The following is a 23,208-nucleotide window of genomic DNA, read 5'->3' on the forward strand; positions in this document are numbered from 1 at the left end:
TGATGAATTTCAGGTGCTGTTCAATGTTGGTTTTCTTAAATGAGTGGCAATGACAGAATGTCATGTTCAGCTTGTTCATAATGCTCTAATCAGGATTCAAACTCTGAACCTGTCAAAATGGAACTAAATCGAACAAATTCTGTTTGATGATTTTTTTGAGGCTTGGTCTAAAGATTTTATGAGGAGATTTTGGTGAAATTTTGATTATTTTTGTAGCCTCTGAATCTTTTTATCATATTTGGCTTTAATATGAACTTGTGGGAAAAGTAAACATTTTAAGGGCATAAAAATGGGTTTTATAGATGCATCTGATTCTGGAGATTAATATTATGAAAGAATTTTGAGTCCAGGTCAATCTGGTGAGGAGAAATAAGCCTAATTCATGATTTTTCACAATAGACCTTTGGGTGAAGTACCACAAATTTGGGTTTAAGGGTAGTGGGGTTATTGGAAACCATACCTGAACATTTCAAGGGTTTTCGATTAACGGTATAGGCTGCAGCAAGACTTTAACAGAATTTTAGGGGAAAGAAAACGTTACAGAAACAATAGGGGACCCCTAAATAGCCTGTGCACAGCTTAGTTTAGTTGAGCAATGTGTAGTGGCAACTGATTATTTATCCTTCTTATTTATATATGAACCTACTTGATGCGTGTTTAGTGGCTGTGTCACGTTAAAATTGTACCGGGGGCGAAAATTGTACCGGCCTACGTCATCGTTTGTTTACATCCTGACAACCTGCCCGGCAACAGACGACGCGATGCAGAAAACATGTTTCCAAACGACGAAATAACATAATACAGATAGCGGATCGCTATCTGTATTATGATAGATAGCGATAACACTTGTTTTTACTTTATATTTGTATTGTATTTAATTGTTTAATCGAAACAATAAAAAAAAATTGCCCGCGAAACGGGCGATCGCGTCAAATGACAAATGTTTTGCCCGCGAAACGGGCGATCGCGTCAAATGACGTAGGAGGGTTCTTGAAACATAATACAGATAACGGATCGCTAGATAACACTTGTTTTTACTTTATATTTGTATTGTATTGAATTGTTTAATCGAATTTAGCTAGTAAACTGAGTGTCTTAAGCAGGTTTCATAGTCTAGAATGTTCAAGAACCTTCCTACGTGATTTGACGCGTCAATTTTTTTATTGTTTCGATTAAACAATTAAATACAATACAAATATAAAGTAAAAACAAGTGTTATCGCTATCTATCATAATACAGATAGCGATCCGCTATCTGTATTATGTTATTTCGTCGTTTGGAAACATGTTTTCTGCATCGCGTCGTCTGTTGCCGGGCAGGTTGTCAGGATGTAAACAAACGATGACGTAGGCCGGTACAATTTTCGCCCCCGGTACAATTTTAACGTGACACCTGCTTTCAAAGGTAGAAGGAGTCAAAACGCATGTTTCCTTTTGACTTGCAGATTAAATTAAACCAGGCAGAAACTAAAAAGGTACGATTTGACTTTGCCCTACATCAGCTCCTCCTTTATTAGGATGTTTTGAACCAGAATACCACTACATAGGAGGTTAGTGAGGCGAGAAAACGCGAGGCAATTTAAAGCCATGACATTGATTGAAAATCAACGCCATGTTCTGGCATTCAGAATGAGTGGCAGCCAGTGGGTAGTGAGAGCCCCACATGCACCGACCCATGCACATTGTAATTAAATCTGACCTAGAATGGTAAAGTCTCTGTCTCCTCACAATATGCTCCGCTGCTGGTTCCCCTTGACAGGGAAAGGTCTCACATCACACATCACAAGGGGTATTGCTCCAATCCAGTGTGATTGTTTATTTCATGGTTTAAATAATGCCTGTTGCATTCTGGGAACAAAGAGAGGTAATCTTGTTTTGTTTGTGACCAAATAGGATGAAGTCTTGAAACACTGAGGAAACACTGATCGAATTTTTACCTTCATTGAATTTTTTTTAATATCGACTCACATAACTATACTTGACATTATCTATTGATAAGGACAGCCTTTCATTTATTTGCCATTTATATTATTGTTAAATTTGTTTCTGCAGGAAGCATGGCAAAATCATTGAAAATAGCAAAAAAATATGCTTTAGTCAACAAATAGTGATTGGACTCCACTTATATCGTGCTTTCTAACGAGTTGCCACTAAAAGCGCTTTATGATTATTTTCTTACATTCACCCATTCTTACACTCATTCAGGGCATTGTCAACCATACACGGCCACAGCCAGTTCGTCGGGAGGACCTAGGGTAAGGTGCTTTGCTCTGGGACATCTCCGACTGCCAGTCAAGCCAAAAATCCGGAGATGTTCTCAATGGCCTCAAGGTTATTGTGTAGTTGTGAAATGTAAGGTTGTGCAAAAGTTTGGAGCTGTTGCACAACATTCCTTTAATTACAATGAAGACTCGAATAGAATGATGTGTGCTTACATACATTCAGATTGGGCCAATGCTTCTTAATACTCAAGTGTGAGGCTGTGGGTGGCAAAGAAATATGGATTTGCGATGCACACAGTTTCCCCAAAAGTCTTGGTTCTAGCTACAACAAGTGTGTTCAAAACTGGACTGATTCATGTTTTCTGTTGTGAGGGGTCTTTCTCATAGCAAATGAATGAGAAACGGTTGGAGTGTGCACATCAACACATATTTACCCGCAGTTAAGGTACACACCCACACGCACATTTTTGTATTCTATCACTGATGTGAGGGATTCTACATGAGTGTTTACCGATTATCGTGTCACGTATAGATGGCTGTTCTGCCAACGCAATCATATCCTCTGTCAGGGGGATTTACTGCCAACCTTTAGCCATCCCAATCAGCCTCAACCCCATATCAATTCTGTTAGCGTGGTGAGGAATGATACAATAATCTCCAAACTGCACACTCCACACTGTACATTTAGCCTCCCTGGACAAACAAACCTGAGCCTGTCTCTCGTTTGATCCCTGGGAAAAACAACAAGCTGGCGCAATCGAAGTGATGGCTGAGTCGATTGTAGCCTGTTGAGCTTCACAGCTCCCGGATTTTTGCAATTGTTATCAGTTGGTTTGTTTCTGATCAAACCCTCCGCTCAATATTTGCACAGCTTGTTGTTGAAGCGGATTTGGGATTTTGGAACACAAACGGGTAGAAAGGCTTATTCAATGAGATAGCCAATCAGATCATGCCATCGCCACAGAGCCCGATCCTATTCTCTGCTAGTGCTTGAGCCATGCAGGGACTGAGCCGGGGCCATAGGAATCCAGCAGATCAACACAGATGCAAAGTCTTATTGAAGGATTATAAACTGTGAACAATGTCAGGGTGAACCCAACTCAAAGTCCACACTCTGCCTATATTAGCCTACAACGGCTTTTGGATCGAAACAGTGTCAATGCAAACCTCTTGCTTGGGCCTTCTTATGACTTTATTTCCCTCTCGGTTGGAAGCGTGATTCAACCTATCACTTGACTGCACTCCTATCTGGTAAAGGTAGCTTGCACAACATGCAACAGAGGGCATGCAGTCGGGGGTAGAAACATTTTTCACCTTTTTTTACTCAAGCTCAACGTGGAGTCTTTATACTCACTTTCTCTCAGTGTCAATCAGGGCACCTTCCCTGCCATTTGGGTACCAGCAGCCCGTGCCTTGCAGGGGTACGTCACTCACACCGGCTCCCCTCATCTCTGCTGTCAGAGGGGGGGGGGGGCTCCCAAAGCTCTATATCTGTCTATGTGCTCCCACCCAAAGCTCAGACTCAGTCTATGACAGGAGTGCTTGAAACCCCGGGCCGTTGTGGAGACCAGAAAATGTTGCTTCTCTCGGTGAAATGGAATGAGGCTGAGGGAATGAAGATGTGTCTGTCTGCCTGTTTTTAATCTGGGCGGGGTTCACCTGCCTGCCGGCCTGGCACGGAAAGGACTGCAGACATTCCTCTCTTCTCCTAAATGGTTTCCCTACCGAGGCCAGATGGCATCCATTTAGGAAGTGCTGCGAAGTGATTTCTCTCTTTCGCTTCCAGAACTCCTTGCCCACCTAGAGGTGGACCCCCCCCCCCCCTTCTCTCGCTCTCTCCCTCCTATAGGAAAATGGATGGTTGCCTAGCTGTGACGGCTGCATGTGCTGTGATTGATGCGGCGAAGGGAGAGGGACCAGCCTTTCTGGGCTGTAATTTGCGCAGAGAATTTCCACTGAATCTTTACAGCGAGGTAACCTAGTCATTTAGCCCCGTTACATTATTCTTTCCCTGCCAGCCAATTAAACTGCTCGTTTTCACAGTGTATCATCTTGTGCTCCCGAACACCAAGAGTGGCCGATGCTGAAAAATGTTGGGAGTCAATGGACCGTAACCTAGGAAAGGCAGCCAACTGGTAATACGCTGTGTACACACCAGTTGCATGCTGGTGTTAAACAAATTACTGTTCTAGGGGGTGTCTGTGATGTTTTTGTATGTGTGTGTCTGTGTGCAAGTGTCTGCGCTTGTGGATTTGTGCGTGTGTGTGGCTGTGTGTGTGTGTGTGTGTGTGTGTGTGTGTGTGTGTGTGTGTGTGTGTGCGTGCATGTGTGCTAGTATATATGTGTATGTGTGTAAGTGCAGGTTTGAGTGTGCACTAGTGGATTCGTGCTATGTGTATGTGTGTGTGTGTGTGCATGCATGTGCACTAGTATACATAAGATAAGATAAGGATAAAGCATACTTTAATGTCAACCAAGGGGGGGGGAATTCATCTTGTGCTGCAGTTACTTCGTCACAAACTTACAACATACCACATAAAATAAACACAGAAGTAGACAATACAAACATGCTTTTCTGCATCATCCACAACAAAGACTATCATAAAAAACATAGCTTCCCTGTGCACAAAACAGTGGGGGTAAAAGTTCACAAGAACAGCAATCAGGAATACAATAGGCTAAGCCCAATAGATTAAATAAATACTATATATGTATGTGTGTGTGTGCCGGTTTGCGAGTGCACGGGTGTATTTGTTCATGTGTGTGTGTGTGTGTGTGTGTGTCTGTGTGTGGTGTGTGTGTGTGTGTGTTAGCATATACTGTTTGTGTATGAGTCTGTGTGTGCAGGTTTCCGTGTGTGGGGAGTGTATTTGTGTGTGTGTGTGTGTGTGTGTGTGTGTGTGTGTGTGTGTGTGTGTGTGTGTGTGTGTGTGTGTGTGTGTGTGTGTGTGTGTGTGTGTGTGTGTGTGTGTGTGTATCCTGGCTTTAGGTCAGCAGGGAATAAGAGTTAATATAAGCAATGTGGTTTGCTGCATCAGCAACACTTGCATAGCTGTTGTTTATCCGTGGCCGTACAGAGGAAAAAAATACACATTATACAACCAATTGAGACTTGATCCTTGAGGACACTGCAGGACACGTTAGGACTCAGTACACACTAGACAAAGTTGGTTTAACAAACAAAAAGTGCTTTCAAGACTGCCACAAAAGAACAGCTCCCTGCACTCCCCCCCCCCCCATGTTATGATAAAAGTCTGTCTTCTTGTTGGAAAAGGGTTCATCCAAACAACATGAACGGGATCTGAAGTGCGCGTTACCTCTGGTCGCCAATGGAGTTCGGAACCTTGAGAAGCACATTTTCCTTGTTGCAACATTTTCTTTGTCGCTCTAAATTGAAATTCTGTAGAACAGACAGGGCACAGTGAGGTCCAACCCCCACCAGTGGAAATGTCTCTGAACAGGTTGTTCCAACTGTTGTTCCAACTTGGCATGCAATCCATCTCTCCCTCCTATCTCTGTCTAACTCCATCTCCATGTATCACGCTGGATTTTGTTGCTTGTAATATGACATTAATTATCTTTGGAGGACAGTGCCATCAACAATATTTGATTTTTAATTTATTTTAATTCTTGAATTTCCATTGGTTTTGGAACAGTGTTTCAGTCACATTTGTTTTATTTTTTGACACCACAGTATTTCCTTGTCTCGTGAGATTTTTTTTTTAATTAACTTATTGATGTGCCAACTGTGAATTATTACACATTTTTCATGTTGAGTCTGGAATGATGTGATTTGTGTCTTATCTTCCTCAGCCCACAAGAGAGTCAGAGTATAGTATACGTGTGGCTGTCGCAAATCTGTCTGTATTGGATAATCCTGTCCTTCCCCAATGTTATTTTCCAATTAGCGGAGCCTTGTTTGTACAGAGTGTCCAGAGAATTCTGTTAATGGCTGAGTGCTGTCGAGGGCTACCAAGTGGGGTTAAATACCGGAGAATTTCCATTGGTAAATATTTGCATGGTCAATTTCCGAGCCTCCTGGGAGTAGTGATGTTTGTGTTTAACCTTTTGTAACCATAAACTTTATTAACTACCGAGGCCCTAACATGTATAATCAAAAAGACCCCAGAGACTGAAAGAGCTTATACGACTTTGCTTATGCTAACTAACCAACAAAGTTAGACGCCGCTTTCCTCAGACGTGGTTAGTAATTGTTTGTAAGAGAGACCTTGCAATCACCCTTTGAAACGTTCGGCGGAGTCCTTCTGCGGAGAAGATAAATGACCCTTCACTTCGCTACAAAGTGATGTGTCTGCCCTCTGCTATGCCCCGCTCCAAATCCATTTGTTTTAGCTCCTGGTATACAATGCTATACCAGGCATATTATATTCTGAAAGCCTAAGTCAATAGTGCACACTAGAAAAAGGACATCTTCTCGGGCATCCGCCGATTGATTTGTTGACGCGAGAGATTTCATCAGAAACTTGGGACAGTTCCCCCGAAATATAATTTACTGGTGGACAACATGACCATATAACAAGACCCCCCCCCCCCTCCATAAGCTTGGTAGCAGCAGTGATACTATCTGTTGCAGTTCCATCTCTTCACACGTCTAGCAAACAGCAAGATCGGTCTGCCCCAAGCACTCCGTTACCTCTCAATGGTTCCCTTTTCACTGCAACAAAGGCTACAGATACCTTAATACCCTGAGCCTTTGAGAGCTTGAATTCTTGAGCATCGTTTACAGAGCGGGGATCAGTGGGCTCTCCTTCTCACTATCACATAGTGAAAGACATAAGGCAAAGGAGGTGGGGACTACAGGTGGTAAATTGGACCAGCTGTCCAATCCACGCAGAGGAGTTCAGCCATACAGATGCTCAGCTCTGCCGGTCTCCCCAGGTCACTAGAGAATGAACAAGTTAAGATAGGTTGCTGATCCATGTAATAACCTGCTTCCGCTGTATCTCACCTCCCTCCTGTATATTTATAGCTGGCATGAGGGACAGTTCTGGGACTTTATCAGTGTGATAACTATCATAAAGATGGAGATGCAAGTGAACAGAGACCCATTATTTTTTATTTTAGCTTCCACCCATCCAAGTTTTAAAAGTTATTCATTTGCCTTTCACAAGTTGAAACTTCCATCAAACCTGAACATCAAACCTATCTAATGTACCAGAGAAATTGTAATTTATTACACCAATTGGTTTTCCACGCCTCCTTGCCGACATAAGTAATTATAGTTACTACTAAAATGGTAATTTTTTTATCCCCTTCAGCAAATTGAAATCACGTGAATGATAAAAGTTAATTTTACGTAGTTTTGCAGCACTTCAAGACCATTTTTATTTATTAGCCATGTTTAATATTGCTGTCCGTGCCTCGGCACTTAATTAGCTAGAATGGGATCTAACACCTTAGTAGCTGTCTGTGTGCCCGCCTCCCTCTGACTGGCTGGCAACTTCTAATCTCAGGGTTGAGGGAGTTTCCCCTGGCCTCCGCTGATTCACATTTGATCAACGATTCTTGGATAAGAAATGCAGCGCGTCAACTGGACAAACCTCTCCCCAGCCCAGTGCCTCTCCCCAGAGTCAACAGCAGAATGTTTTTGGACCAGACTGCTGGCTCCTTTCTCAGGACTAATGCCGAGTGCTTAAAATGTAAGTTATAATGTGTTTCTTGGCATTAGATCCCCTCAATGGTAACCAAAGGGGTAAAAAAAGTAAAAAAAAAAGTATAAAAATGGTAACCAATGTAAGTACTAGAATCTGTTTTTCAATATTTAAAACATATGCCTCTGTGCTCCAATGTTTAGAGAGGCTATTAAAGGTGCTGTCAGTTCGATATAAGAGCTATGATCTGTCAGTTATTAGTGAGGCACATGCGCAGTGAGAGTATCTGTCAGGAGTAGACGTCGCCTGCCCTCTGGGTCTCGCCTCAGCCACCGACACACCGCCATCCAATGTTGTTTTTTTTCAATTGCAGAAGGCGCTGGAAGGTGAAGCGGAGAGAGGAGCGGAGAGAGGAGCCGAGGCGGGCGACGGGGAGCGAGCCCAAGGGCACGGGGGAAGCCACCAGGGTGTGGAAAAGTGGGAAATTGTTTCAACTTTTACTTTTGGGTAGAATGGAGGGACGTCGGCAAATAGCAATGGGGCTCCGCTCTGTCCATGTGAATACAAATCAGTCTCAAGTGGATTCGTACAGGGTAGCATTTCAACTATGGCAGGGAATACTGGCACAGCATTGTGCACTTGGGCAGGTAGTGGGAAGGTTGGAATGAACTGCGCTATTCTATAGGGTTAGGGTTAGGGTTAGGGTTAGTGCAACAATGCATGGCAAGCCTCTCCCATGGGGGAACGGTTTAAATTGGCCTGAAATCACTATAATCAGTTGTAATCAATCGCAAGGACACAGAATGTAATACTATATTTCAAATGTGTCTGTATTTACATCACAAGCAATATAGACATAGTAAGTAAAGACACAAGTTCATTTAATCGGGCTTATCATGGTCTCTGCGAAAGGACTGCCCTTATTGACATTTTAACGATACGACAACAAGGGGGGCGGGCTGAGATAAGCCAAGAACTTGGCCCTTGAAGATTGTTAGTCTGACCGCATCCGACGCAATTTAGATTTTAGACGGCATCCGGCTCGTCATCCCTGACCATTCAGGGGATCTCTTCCCTGATTGGTTTGGCGGAAACCATCTCGCCTGTCGATCACAGTGAACGCAACAAACTGTTTAATCACAAAATCGGTCTCAACTCTAACCTACGGCACCCATGAAATTGATGGGCTTTGTGTGCACCTTCATGGACAGGAGGGAGAGACAAGAAAGTGGGTTGAGGGAGGGAATGAAATGTAGCATAGGGTCGGCGTTAGAATGGAAGCCGGGACGCCATTCCACACATGCTGGGCGTGTAGGTGGGTCGAGCCACCTTAGAACCCCTAACCTTCATCGATTCAGGGTCGCCTCATTGAGGTTGAGAGCGCCGCTGTTCCCACGGAGACCTGATAAGTCTTTCAGGTACAAAGGTGTAATGGTGGCGGCCTTTAATGCCAACCAGGGGTGCCTTGCTGCAGTGGCTGCTGGGAAACGAGAGTGGCTGTGACAGGCCCAGGACGGCGCCCTCTCTCCGCTGTCACCCTTCAGGCGAACCTGCCTGACAGCCCAACAACGCAGGAGTGACACGCCTTCTCCGCCAGATACAGCCCGGCTGCGTGCCCCCCTCTTGAAGCCTCCTCAATCTGATTGGCCTCCCCCCCCCCCCCCCCCCTCCGCCCCAACCCCATTCTCCTCCCGACCCTTCCCCCACCGACTCCTGGAGGGAGCCTGTATCATCCCACAGCTCCACCTCACATGCCAGGGAGCGGTGTTTGATTCATTCATTAGCTGATGAACACACGCACGCACACACACACACACACGCACACACACACACACACACACACGCACACACACGCACACACGCACACACACACACACACACACACACACACACACACACACACACACACACACACACACACACACACACACACACACACCATGTTATTCAAATCCAATATCTGACCTGAGCTGATTGGTGGCCTCCATCAACTGACATTCCCTGTCAGGAACCTTGCATGTGTGTTGTACACATAGTCAAGTCTCTCTCTCTCTCTCTCTCTCTCTCTCTCTCTCTCTCTCTCTCTCTCTCTCTCTCTCTCTCTCTCTCTCTCTCTCTCTCTCTCTCTCTCTCTCAATCCCTCTCTCTCTCTTTTGTCACACTAGAACTATCACTCACCCTATACTATTTGCAATTTCATTACTTAGTTGCTAAGCAAAGCTTAGCATTTAATCCAAAGCCATTTGCACCATGCCATTAAGGACCAAGTAGCGTTGTGTTGCTCAAGCCTACAAGTAGCTTGCGGTCATCCGGGATTTGAAACAGTTTATTTTGGCTCGCAGACAGACACCCTTGCCGCTACACTCTCCTTTCTCCCCTGCATAATACAACCTTTGACACGCTGTCACTCGCCAAACCAAACACCATTAGCATAGGTCCAAATCCATTTAGTTCACTTGGTGATTCAATAGATCAAAGGCATCGGTGTGATCAGGCCGGGTCTTGTACTGCCTGTGCCTGGTTACCTCCGGGACACTCACTACAGCTACCCCGAGGATGGCCTCCGCTGATTCTCTCTCTCTCTCTCTCTCTCTCTCTCTCTCTCTCTCTCCCTCTCCCTCTCCCTCTCTCTCTCTCTCTCTCTCTCTCTCTCTCCCTCTCCCTCTCTCTCTCTCCCTCTCTCTCTCTCTCTCTCTCTCTCTCTCCCTCTCCCTCTCCCTCTCTCTCTCTCTCTCTCTCTCTCTCTCTCTGGCCTGCAGAGTGGCCGTGCTCCCGCTGGCGGCCCCGGCCCTGGCCACACACCCCTCCATGCGCCTCCTCTCCCTGACCTCATATACATACATTCGTACATAGATTTAAAGATTTATTTATTAAGTATTGAGATTTCTTATGATATAACTGTTGCTTTCTATCGTCGGTATGGATTTTCTTACTTGTTGTTGTGGTTGTTGTTTTTGTTTTGGTTGTTGTGGCTTTGGTTGTTTTTTTGGTTGTTGTAGTTTGCATTTCTATCTAGCAGTCCACCCTGACTGTCTGTGTCACTATGTATGACTTGGCCAGATCGAGTACAGGTACCAAGAGACGAAACCAATGGACCCAAGGGAACAGCGAAATGATGCAGGAAATTTCAGTGGGAAATTTACCGTCTTTTTCTCTGAAGGAAACAGAAAAATCAAAGCCAGGAAGGAATCTGCCAAGACGGGATAGGCTGGGGGGTACTTGGCTGTGTGCCCTGCATGCAGTAGTTATGAAAGTATTTCTTTCTTTCTTGGAGAAAAACTTTATCGAACACACTTATTTTTACTTTATCATTCCATTGGGCCACAGTTCATCCTCTCTGCTCATGCATGCTAGTTTCAGCCCTTACTGTGAATCTTCTTGTGATGGCCACCAGGTTGCATGAGGCAATATCCACTTCCCTCGGTTTAAGGTCATTCTCATTCTAGCTAGAGAGATTGTCAAAGGATTTCCTGGCACTTTATTATACCCCATGTCTGTGGTGGCGGCATTCATCCTCCCCACTCAAAGGGGTGAGAATTGATGTATGCTTGGCTGCTCACGGCTCTCCAGCCTATTAATGCCACTAACCCTGTTCTATGAATAAGGCAGGGGGACGCATCGCCTGCAGAGGCACACCGACTGTGTTACAAGAGAAGAAGCCATCGCATCCCATCCCATCAGAACTGCTGCCTGCACGCCTGCGGCCTATGTTTGGCGGTTCTCATGTACGTGATCAAGTCTCATGCGAGCGTTGGCTGTTAGGCTGCGTTCCATCCTTGACGGATTGTTGTTGGCGTTCAAAGGAATGGTATGGAAGGAAATGTGTGATCTAAGAAGCGGTAAGCCTTTGTTGTGGGTTTATCGCACGCTGCCATCCTGTGGCAGGCGGAGATACAACTTTGATTTGTTTGTGTTGCTGTGTGGAATCTTATACGCAAGTTGATTGCAGGCACTTGTCTTGTTGCTTTGTATCGCACTAAGCCAGATGCGTTATTAATTGGGAAAGTCTACTGCAATGAGATGGATACCTGCAGCATTGATCGTTTTTTTCTTCTATCTAAGATTGTCAGTTTGTCAGGGCACTTTTTAATGTTTGTTTGGGTAAAGTATGCCAAAAATATAGTGATCACTCTGAGGTAAAATACTGAAATAAAACTGTCAAGAATGCATCTCCATGCGGAACATAAATGTAACTGAATGGAGTCAATCATTTAAACAGAAGTTGAATTCCATGTGTCTGTGTTTAAAGGACTGCCCTCTTTCTAAATAGTGGTAGCTTTTAGGCATGGTCTCCTCTCTGGCTAATCAGTGCTTTTCTCCCATTCAGCCTGCTGGCCTCGCTTCTCGTTTAGCAAATAGTCACAGCTCCTCCACTTCTCTCATCAGCACAGCATGATAACATGTGCTCTGCCATGTGTGGACTTTATAAAAGGCAGACATGATTAGAAAATTGCAGCGATGGGAAAGGAGGGCTAAGAGGTTAGTTTAACACGCACAAGGCTTTTTTACTTGTATTCAGTGAAGGGTGAGTGGGTCGAGTGGGGGAAAAATAAAGATTAAATACTGGCAAAATGTGGTAAACGATGAGCTATTGCAGAACCAGTAGGGTTGTGATGATGTTATGATTGACTAGGAGCGTCAGTATGAGGGAATGAAGACTGGAAAGGTAGAAGAACACTGATAATAGTGATTGATGGCAGGGAAGGTTGAAGCTGAAGGAATGCAAGAAAGGCTGTCTTTTTGTTCACGTCACGCTCTATGGCAGGATAAATCTGTATTCAATTGTTTTTCCTGGCGATTTGCGTGCCAGCTTGGATAGGGATGATTTGTTTTAGCTTGGTCATGTTGGCTATAGTTCATATACAGTTTTGGTGCTATAGGTCATAGAAATGGCTGTTTCTATTAATGATCTGCAGTATTGATTGTATTGAGCGTCATTAGAAAACATGAAACTAGCCTATGAGCATTGGATTGTTTGTTATTATGTTTGAAGTCATTTTGAATCAAATTGGTAATATGGGAGATAATGTTGTGTTTCAACCTGCCACAGCGTTTCTAATGGGAGACGTGGCAAGACAAAGATATCATTAGCCTAGATGATGGTATATCTACGCTTGGTTTAGGATTTGACAGGACTGCAACTCTTGAGTCCCCCCCTATAGCTTGAAATTGTTTGTTGGCAAGTTAAGCTTTTTGAAAAAGAACAACATGAAATACCTGTGTCTGGGGAATTAAAATTCAACAGGGTGGAAACAGAAATACAACTCAAAATGCACCAAATAATACAGGTGATTTAACATTTTCATCACTAAAGAATACTAATATTTAAAAGTTAGCAAAATTGAGTATTAACGGTGGAAGAGCCCCAAGGCCTCAGAATCTGCACATCCCACTCAATTTCTTGATTACGGGGCTGGGAAGTTTACCTCTCAAAATGAGTGGGGATCCAAACGCAATTGGCTTGTGTTGTTAGTCAGTCTGGCAGCGGGCAGGTGCTGGGAACAGATATGTTTCTTATCGAAGTGCTCCCTGCTCAACACCAATCCCAGTCTGGAGCACATCACTGCATGCTCAACACACACACACATGCTCAACACACACACACACACGCACGCACGCACATGCACACTCAAACACACACGCACGCACATGCACACTCAAACACACACGCACGATCGGACGCACGCGTGCGCGCACACACACACACACACACACACACACACACACACACACACACACACACACACACACACACACACACACACACACACACACACATCTTACATACTCATTAGTACACTGCACACAGCTGCATCACACCTCTCTGGCCCCAGTTTGAGAAAGAGGAAGAAAGGGGGGTGTAGGGATGGAGGGAGGGAGGAAGAATACAAGGAGTGAGGCATGGAGAGAGAGGGAAAGAGGGTGAAGAAGGGGGGGGGGGGGGGGGGGAAGCAGAAGATAGAATCTGCTGTCAGAGGCAAAGAACTCCCCCAGGAAGTGGTTGGGATGATTAAACCAGTACTGTTTTGACAGTAAGTGCTGCTTTACAGTTGGAGTAATACTCATTCATTAAAACAACACCAAACTGCAACAACAAACAACAACGCCCCAAGATACACCAAAAAAACAAATGTTATCTTTACATTTATGTGCAGTCGGAGATACTATTGCATTGCAGTTACCAATTCCGAGACTTAGTTACTGTAGAGCAAAAACTAAGAGGGGGCCAAGTGGTGCGTAACTCAGACGACGTTCTCAGTGTTTCAAAAACAGAGCGGTGACCGCAAGGGAGGAGCTGGGAAACATCGGCAGGAGCTCAAAGGCTCCGTTTACCATCTGAAGACGGGAGCTGCGCCGACTTAATTAACAAATAGCAGGAGACAGTCAGACACGTGGGCCGTGCCGACGTCCCAGGGAAGCTTATTTCATACTCCGCTGGTTTCCGGCACGTGCGCGTTTACTCGCTCGGGCTTGACGTTGACAGACATAAATATAAATCAATGTCCGCAATAGAGCACGTCGCTGCGGAATGGTGTTGGTGTAACATGTGACACGAGTGTTGGCACGTAGTCGGTGACTAAAGGTGACGGGGGGGAGGGGGGGGGGGAATCTGACGCATTGGAAATATTCTGATCGCCATAGCAACTTGTTGATGAAGGTGAGCATTTTGTATTCCTCTGGCAGGGTCTGTGGGCACCTCGGGGCCTCACGGAGTGAAGAGACATTCAGAGTGGGAGATTCTAAATGTGGGGGCTCCTGAGACCGTGTGTGTCTGTATTCTGCCTTGAACAGCTCGTTTTGTTCGCTGTTTGAGCTGTAGGCTTCATCTCACTACTCACTCACTCTCTCTCTCTCTCTCTCTCTCTCTCTCTCTCTCTCTCTCTCTCTCTCTCATCCTCTCTCTCTCACTCTCTCTCTCTCTCTCTCTCTCTCTCTCTGCTCTGTCGTAATACCTTACTATAATGTCTTTAATGTGAGTAATGCGAAAAAGGGGCAGATTTAATTCCAAACGGGTCCATTTAGGGATAGATTTCTGAAACAGTCAAGTGAAAAATACAGAATAAATTGTGATTAATACGTTAGAAAATGGGTATCCATAAAAGCACACATATGCTGTGCTTGCGTAAGTGTAAGTTGTTCATGCCGTATGCTCTGAGTCTCACAGCCAAGAGTGTTTCAGATGGGCAGGCTAAAGTGACATTGATTTATGAGGTGCCGTGTGTGAGGAAAGTACTGGGATTTTGTGGGCCTTTCAGAGCATTCTGCCAGCGATTAATTAGGTCCTTTACAGTACAATGCAATTTAGACAGTGAAGCCTTTTCTTTATACCAAGAACTTCAAACAAAAACAGTGATACAAGTATAAATATGCCTCAAACTCTTTGTGTGTCTCTGTCCTGCCTTTCTATAAAGGTTCTGTGTCGTGCATAAAGTATATGCTTTTGAGTTTTTTGTAACTGCAAGATTTTTTTTTGGAACATTTGGTTTTTTGGAAGGCACGCAAACAAAATAGACAGGTAAAGAAAATGGTATTTTGTGCTGGACAAAGAAAAGCAGAACAACCATCCGAATAGCAATCACAGCCAAATATGACCCGGTGTTCTCATCCCACCACCTTCAATCCAAAAAGGGTGTACCTCCTCTTTTGTTCAAATCAGAACATCTCAGTCACACTTACGCACAGCATTATGTGAACCCATTACACCACTGCACCCCCAGGCCATTTTAAGTGTATCTCGGCATCCATCATATCTTTTCTGTCAAAATGGGACCGTCAAAAGCGATCCCCTCAGAAGAGATAATAACTTCATTAGCCTCTCTGATTAATCAAAGTACTCCTCTGCCAGCATGGCGTACTATCTCGTTGCTAGACGATCTACTGACAGGAGATGAGCGCTGTGATGCTGACGACTCTCTGGGCGCATGTGAGCGCGCCAGCTAGTGAGGGGAACGCAGACACACACACACACACACACACACACACACACACACACACACACACACTCAGACACACACACACACACACACACACACTCACACACTCACACAAACACACAACAAAATGAATGCGAACGCACACAGATACAGGAAAACGCAATTGTTTTCCACACAGATGCAGGGAAACAAAATCCAAACGTAGTAACGTACACATACACTCGCACACAGATGCACACACCCTCAGACAAGCGTACACTAACTGAGACACTCAAACAAACAAACAAACATACACGCACACATACACACACACACACACACAAGCACACAATTACGCAGACACACACACACACACACACAAACACACACTCAAGGACAACGCTTGAATAAATGAATATGTCATGAGATGTGCCATACATTTGGACCCAACTTGCACTACAACAAAGACAACAATGCAATTGAGACATACTTGCCAAAAGGCTGCGTACCTGTGATTTACCTGTTGCAAATACAATGGGGTTTTGGCAGCAGTGAATACAAATGTTAATATCTTTGTTGCAGTGTGCTGGCACAGCCTCAGGTATACTAGAACATATCCAAAGAGAGCTTCCTTTGAGGCCCGTAGCTCGTGTCATCTCTCTCTCTCTCTCTCTCTCTCTCTCTCTCTCTCTCTCTCTCTCTCTCTCTCTCTCTCTCTCTTTTTCTCTCTCCCTCTCTTTGGCGTCAATAATAATACAAAGTTAAATCATATTTAAAAATGGAACTGAATACCATCTGCACTTTCTTTGTTGAACACCGAAGGAATATAAAGTAATAATTGGAAAACGGTTTCTAATAAAGTTCAGTTAAAATCTAGAAATTGCTTATTCCTTGGTCTCTGTCTCTCTATTTCTCTCTCTCCCCCTCCTCTCTCACTTATTCTTTATCCGTCTACTTCTCTCCCTCCCTCCCTATCTCTCTCTCTCTCTCTCTCTCTCTCTCTCTCTCTCTCTCTCTCTCTCTCTCTCTCTCTCTCTCTCTCTCTCTCTCTCTCGCTCGTCCTATATCTCTCTCTCTGTGTTATACTCCGTCTTGTTTGATCTTTCAGCTGTCTCCTTCTCTCTCTCTCTCTCTCTCTCTCTCTCGCTCTCGCTCTCGCTCTCGCTCTCTCTCTCTCTCTCTCTCACTCTCTCTCTCTTGCTGTTCCTCTCTCCTTTTTAAAGGCAGTGGAATGGTTGTGAGGGGCGAGAGCTGAGGGATCTCTCCCAGCCTGGCTGCTCCCGAGGCCCAGGGATGAGAGGGGAGCTGGGCTCTTTGATTGATGCTCTTGGACACCGCCCGTCTGTGTGCGACCCAGGAGAAGCTGGCGACCCTAATGAGAGCCGTATCCCTGCACTCGCTCCCAAAGCAGGGTGAAAAGAGAGTCAAATGAGCAGCAGCAGAGAAGCCTGCCTGACAGGGGGGGGATGCAAACGGGAGGTGTTTGAAAGAAACATGCAGGGATGGGGAGAGAGAGCTTGGGCTTTAGGAGAGTGAAGGTGTCAGAGGTGCCGGATACATTCTTTGATCATTTAAAAGCTCTGTTGCATGCGTTTACATCCGCGCCCGGTCTCGGGTCCACGTCTCGGACGGACGTTTTTCTATCGCCAGGGGGTTCTTGGCCACAGCCCGGTTCCTCGGGTGGAGTGTTCTGAGCTGCGTAGGCTTTAAGGAAGTTGTTTGACAGGAGTGTTTCATAAGCTTGGCTCCTGCACCCGGTACAGTGAAGGCAAAGCAGCCAACCAAAGGGAGAAGGGCCGTCGCTAAGGCCAAGAGCCCCTATTTAATTATGAGCCATGTGTGGCTGTCTGTGATTACACACGGCTTTGAAGCCGTTTCACGTGCTTCCCGGTGTGCCTCGGAGCCGTGGATACCTCAGAGCGCATCAAAGCCGCCTCGCGTTCAACTGGAGCGTTATCCCGTGGCACGGCGTCACACGTGTACAAGCTAACAGGGATCAGCGCTTTCAGATCCAAAGTGAAGGCCAAAGTCAGAAGCACTTTATGTGTTGATGATTCAAACATGGCAGATGGGATGAGATGTTAATTAAATGGAAGGCTCATTTATGGTTTTGGACAGTTTAGAATTCCTGTGGCAGTCACGCCGTCGTGGCGCATGCTAGCAAGTCCGGGCGAAGCCCTATAAATGGCAGACGTTTTGACGCCGCAGAGGCAGTGCTTAACATTCGGATGTCGCCCTCGTCAATAACAGGACGTAAGAGGAGTCAGCCAAGGGAATGATCACAATTTGATTCACCTCCATCACACACACACTCACTCAAACACACACACACACACACATACACACACACACACACACACACACACACACACACACACACACACACACACACACACACACACACACACACACACACACACACACACACACACACACACACACACACACATGCACCTGAAGGCACCGCGGTCCAGACAGGAAATTACAGGGGGGTTTTGTCTGAGAAATCGTGATTAGCTTGACCTTGGTGTCATCTTTATTCTCTGTCTGGCCTTTTAATTATTTTGCATAAACACACACCCAAAAGACACACACAGTCACACACATACACACACATGTATGCACACACAAATGTGATATATATTCCGATCTCTTCGTGTAAGCTTTCTGGCGAAGAGATCAGAATCTCTGCTATCTGTGTGAAGTGTTGTCAGCCACCAGTGATTTGCAATTTGTCCAGGAATGGTGTGTTCCTGAGGCCTGCCCATATGCTGCATTAACATCTCAGGGGGGAATAAGTATAGTAAACACAAGGTCTTTCAGGATCCTACCATCTTACAAGAGTCTTATTCTATGAGCCGGCCATTTGGCAACGAAGCTGCAATCACTTCTGGGTAATACGCACATCAATGTGACTTGCATCCGCATGCTTACGTGTGGATGCAAGCATGGATAGGACACGCACTTCTCTACCACAAGAAGAGGCTCTGTGGTAACACGTTGAATCCCAGAATCCTTTAAGAGCTTCCAGGGATGAATGTTTCCAGTGTTGCTGTTGATTCTTTCTGCAAACAAAAGCAACAACCTCATCCCTCCATTCCAGTGGACACAGATGGTGCGTAATAATTGCTTAAAAAAACAAAAACATCTTCCCTCAAAAATAATCAGAATACACCGAGTGATCTGAATCGCACAGGACGTAAAAGTCAATTATTTACATGCATTTTGAATGCGGCTTCTTTCCGGAGTATGTTGGCGGCCATTGTTGATGCAATGTTATTAAGCTCCGACTGCTCAGCCAGCAGCAGCCGCAGCCGGCAGTAAGCAGTATACCAGATGATGTACCTGCGTGGCTGACAGCGTGTCCAGCACTCTCAATCTCTCTGCTCTATGGGCTCTCTGCTCCCTGGCAGGGAATCAATGCGCAATTGCAGATGAGAGCAAAAGCTGCAGAGGACAAACAAGCCTGCCTGTGCGATTATACACACTTTATGCACACTGACATGAATACACAGGCACACACACACAGACACGTGTACACATACTGTACACGCACACAGACAACGCGTGAAGAAGATGAAATCTAATGAAAAATGAATGTGCAAACACAATGCATACATGTGACAAACACATAAGTAACACACACAAACACACACACACACACACACACACACACACACACACACACACACACACACACACACACACACACACACATACAGAACATGTAAACACACATAAACACACACACACACACACACGTTGCCTATATGAACTGGAATTTTAGTGGAATATGATCGCAAGTAAGATTTCGCATTGAAAAACGATGCTCATGTATGTACTGTATATCTTATATGTGTTACCCTATAAGCCAGAACGAACTGAATTTCCTCATGGAGTGTATACTTGCCAGTAAACCTCATCTTAAAGTCGCATGGATAGAACAAATAAAACACATAAAACAACGAAAGAGGGTTGGATGCAATTGCAAGTGACTCATTTCATTTGAATGACTCACCAATCATCCCTTATGACTTATGATGTGCATGACATTCAGCACTGTTAGTGAGCGTGTGGTTAAAAAGCGATATATTCTCATTTTCAAATTGGGTTCAGTATAGCTATGTTCCGGACTCCAACTAAACTGAGCCATGGGTTGAGACAGTGACAAAGAGAACCGTTGTGACAAAGTCCTGGGTTTAGAATCCAAAGCTTTGGGAGGTTGCCAAGAATAACAAACATATCTTCTGCCACCCGCAAACTCACTCTGGGTACAGAGTTCATAGCCGCCTCGTCTTGTGTGTCGAGGGAAGGAAGAAGAAGAGCAGAAGGTGTACTTACAGTGTCTCTAAGTGCCCGGCGATGTCTCCGTGGAGGCAGGATGGCAGACACTATACACACACGCTAACACACGGAAACTGGGTATCTGTTGGGAGACAGAAGACAAGCACAGGACATGTCAAGACATCTGTGTCCATAAAGAGATGTATGCACACACGCACGACTGACAGTGGTGAAACTCGGATGTACCCACAAATGATCTCAAACTACTAGCAAAGTGGAACTATGTTACCTGAATTTTGGGCATGATAGTGTATTTAGGGTTTGACCCCCCGCAACAAAGCTCTAGTTTAATGACATGGTGCTACAAATTCCATGCAAGACGCTTGAGATAAAAACGACGAAATGCCAAAGGAACACATTCGTACAAATCGAAGAACTCATCAAATACGATCCCGAATTAATTCCAACGCATTGTGGTCGTCTCAAAATCTAAACTCGAGATTCTTCCTTCCCGAGATTTGAGGAGGAGATAGGAGGAGTAATTGACTGCCATTACAATGCTCCATCGCCTCCAACCAAACCATTAACCATTTCTCCTAATGCAGGTGTGATGCCAGGCGACACTGCCACTGCCTCCACAAAGTGACCTCAAAGCCTTAAACTGTATTTGAACATCTAGTATCAAATGGATGTGTTTTTCTATGAACTGGTTTGGATCCTGAATGTGGGTGGATAGAAACAGAACAGCCCCATCACTTTGTGTTATATTCATGGACGTTGGTTGGATTTAGTTGCATGCTCACAGAGATGTTGGTAAGAGGCATCATGTAAATTATAGATCACCTAAAACAAACAAAAAATCGCTATAAACTTCAGTTCACTTTGTCCCTTAGGTTTGAAGTGCCTTGTGTGTTGCTGAGATTTCAGATGGAATGAACAAAAGAACCATGTCATACAAGTCATGGTCATTAGATCTTGTGATTTTCATGTCGAAAAATGGAACAGTATTCTCCTTGTTTCTCACACCATGTTCTCTCTGTCATGGGGTCACAAACCTCCTCAACATTCGACAGAGCTGCGGTGTAGGCCTATGAGGCCTCTTCTGTTTTCTCCCTCCCCCTGGGTTCCCACGGCAGTGCTGATTTAGATGCCATCGTTACCGACCGACTGTTGAATTGACAGGCCTTCCTGCCTAATGTGTTTGTGTCTGTGGACACACCAGGGCATCAGCGGTTTTAATATTTCCCCATGTCAGGCGATCTGGCCAGACAAGTCATTATAGAGGAGATGGATATTAAACAGCAGGGACAGTGTCAATGCCTTCAGCGTGGGGAATATGGGAACATCAGCAGCTTTATGACATCCGAGTATTTTTTTTAATGTATGGTTTTTATTATACATTATTCTTTTTGAGATTGTGTCATTTTGTGTGTTTATTTGGACATATTACAATGAAGTAAATGTTGGTTGGGCTATTTTTTTCCTGCTAAGTTTCGAGTTGTATTTCTTTTGTGTCTTCCGTTTTTAGCTCAAGTTTTGTATGATTTGCAAATTGGTCTCGGTTGACTTCTGTAGCAGTTGGCCAGTTGGCAAGCATGCCAGCCAGGCCGAAGCAAGCCCTGCAAGGTTTTGGAACGCAGCCCTGTCCGTTGGACATGCAGGCTAAAACGAGCTCTTCACATTTTGCTATGTAGCCACACATCCGCAAAGATAACTCGATCTTCAGCACTCAGGGGCCATGAATTAATTAACGGCACACTTGAATGTTTTGGGAAAGAATACCCCTGTGTCTTGGCCCCTGTCCATCCATCCATCTCCATCCCCTGGTCCCCTCATTAGCCTCCCTTCGACTAGACAATTTTTTCCTCTATTTCGTCTGGAGAAAACCCTGACGTCTGATACCTCAATCCCTGTCATTTCCCTTTCCCCTGCTAATGTGTGCGGCATTAGGAGTTGCCCACTTCCATTGTTTTCCTTCCTGTGAGTGTTTTTCTGGTTGCATCCTATTTATGCTGCATCGTCAAAAAACACAAGCGGGAAAAAAACCATATAATGACAGCTTTATCTCCTCCAGTCCCTGCCCTCCGCCCCAGCTCAGCCCACTCCTCCTTCCTCCTCATCTCCTCCTTCCTCCTCATCTCTATCTCCCAGCCTCCCTGTAACCCACCGCTCTATTCATCTGCCTCTCTCTCTCCCTCTGCCCCGCCAAATTTCTGCATCGCCTCTTCCCTGTCTCCCTCCCTCTCTCTCTCTCTCTCTCTCTCTCTCTCTCTCTCTCTCTCTCCTCTCTCTCTCTCTCTCTCTCTCTCTCTCTCTCTCTCTCTCTCTCCTCTCTCCTCTCTCTCTCTCTCTCTCTCTCTCTCCCTCCCTCCCTCCCTCTCTCTCTCTCTCTCCTCTCTCTCTCTCTCTCTCTCTCCTCTCTCTCTCTCTCTCTCTCTCTCTCTCTCTCTCTCTCTCTCTCTCTCTCTCTCTCTCTCTCTCTCTCTCTCTCTATCTTAAGCCCTGCAGGGCAGTTCTTACCCTGGTCACGGTAAACAAGCCTGGACAGACTGTCAACTCTGCTCTCCTCTGGAGGATTGACTGTATTATGCATGGCGGATGCATGGCTATATCAATATTTACCCTCGTTCTAAACCAGCCGGCACCCTCCATGTTTTCTTCTGCTTGACACTGATGAACTGTAGCCATATAGCTAATGAGCAGTAATAACCATTAATATATATTATTATATATATGTTATATATATTATGCATATAATATATTGTATTTATTATGTAGATCATTTATATTATCCAGTCATAAGAAAATATACAGCATTATTTTTGCCTGCGTTATTATCAATGTCAAAATCGGAGGAACTAATTATCAGCAGTGTACATATGGGCAAATTAGCAGTAATTACCATTTAAATAAGCTGTATACAATATATACGGAATATATATTTTTATATATATATATATATATATCAATGGTAATTACAGCTATGGCTGACACTGCTCCTCCGATTCCCTACTAAACCGTTTGAAGCTCAGATGGGCTGACGGAAAATCAAGCAACGTAGATGACGGCACGGGCGCCAAACAATAATCAACCGAGCAGAATATTCAGTGCATGTGAATGTGCACCCGGACCAAACAGGAAAGCAGATAACCTGAATCATCAATGAGGTGACATGTTG

At 44.9% G+C, this 23,208-nt stretch overlaps 1 protein-coding gene across 3 annotated transcripts in view; it reads right to left on the reverse strand.

Moving 5' to 3' along the window:
• The window catches only part of frmpd3 (FERM and PDZ domain containing 3), a 43,533-nt gene extending 23,357 nt beyond the window's left edge, over window positions 1–20,176 (reverse strand). For all 3 annotated transcript variants that reach the window (XM_060062879.1, XM_060062882.1, XM_060062878.1), the window contains exon 1: window positions 20,088–20,176. The gene's annotated coding sequence lies outside the window, so the exon portion shown is untranslated. The remainder of the gene's footprint in view (window positions 1–20,087) is intronic.
• Window positions 20,177–23,208: the final 3,032 nt, after the last annotated feature.

Source organism: Gadus macrocephalus, chromosome 10 (genome assembly GCF_031168955.1).
Source record: "Gadus macrocephalus chromosome 10, ASM3116895v1".
NCBI lineage: Eukaryota > Metazoa > Chordata > Actinopteri > Gadiformes > Gadidae > Gadus > Gadus macrocephalus.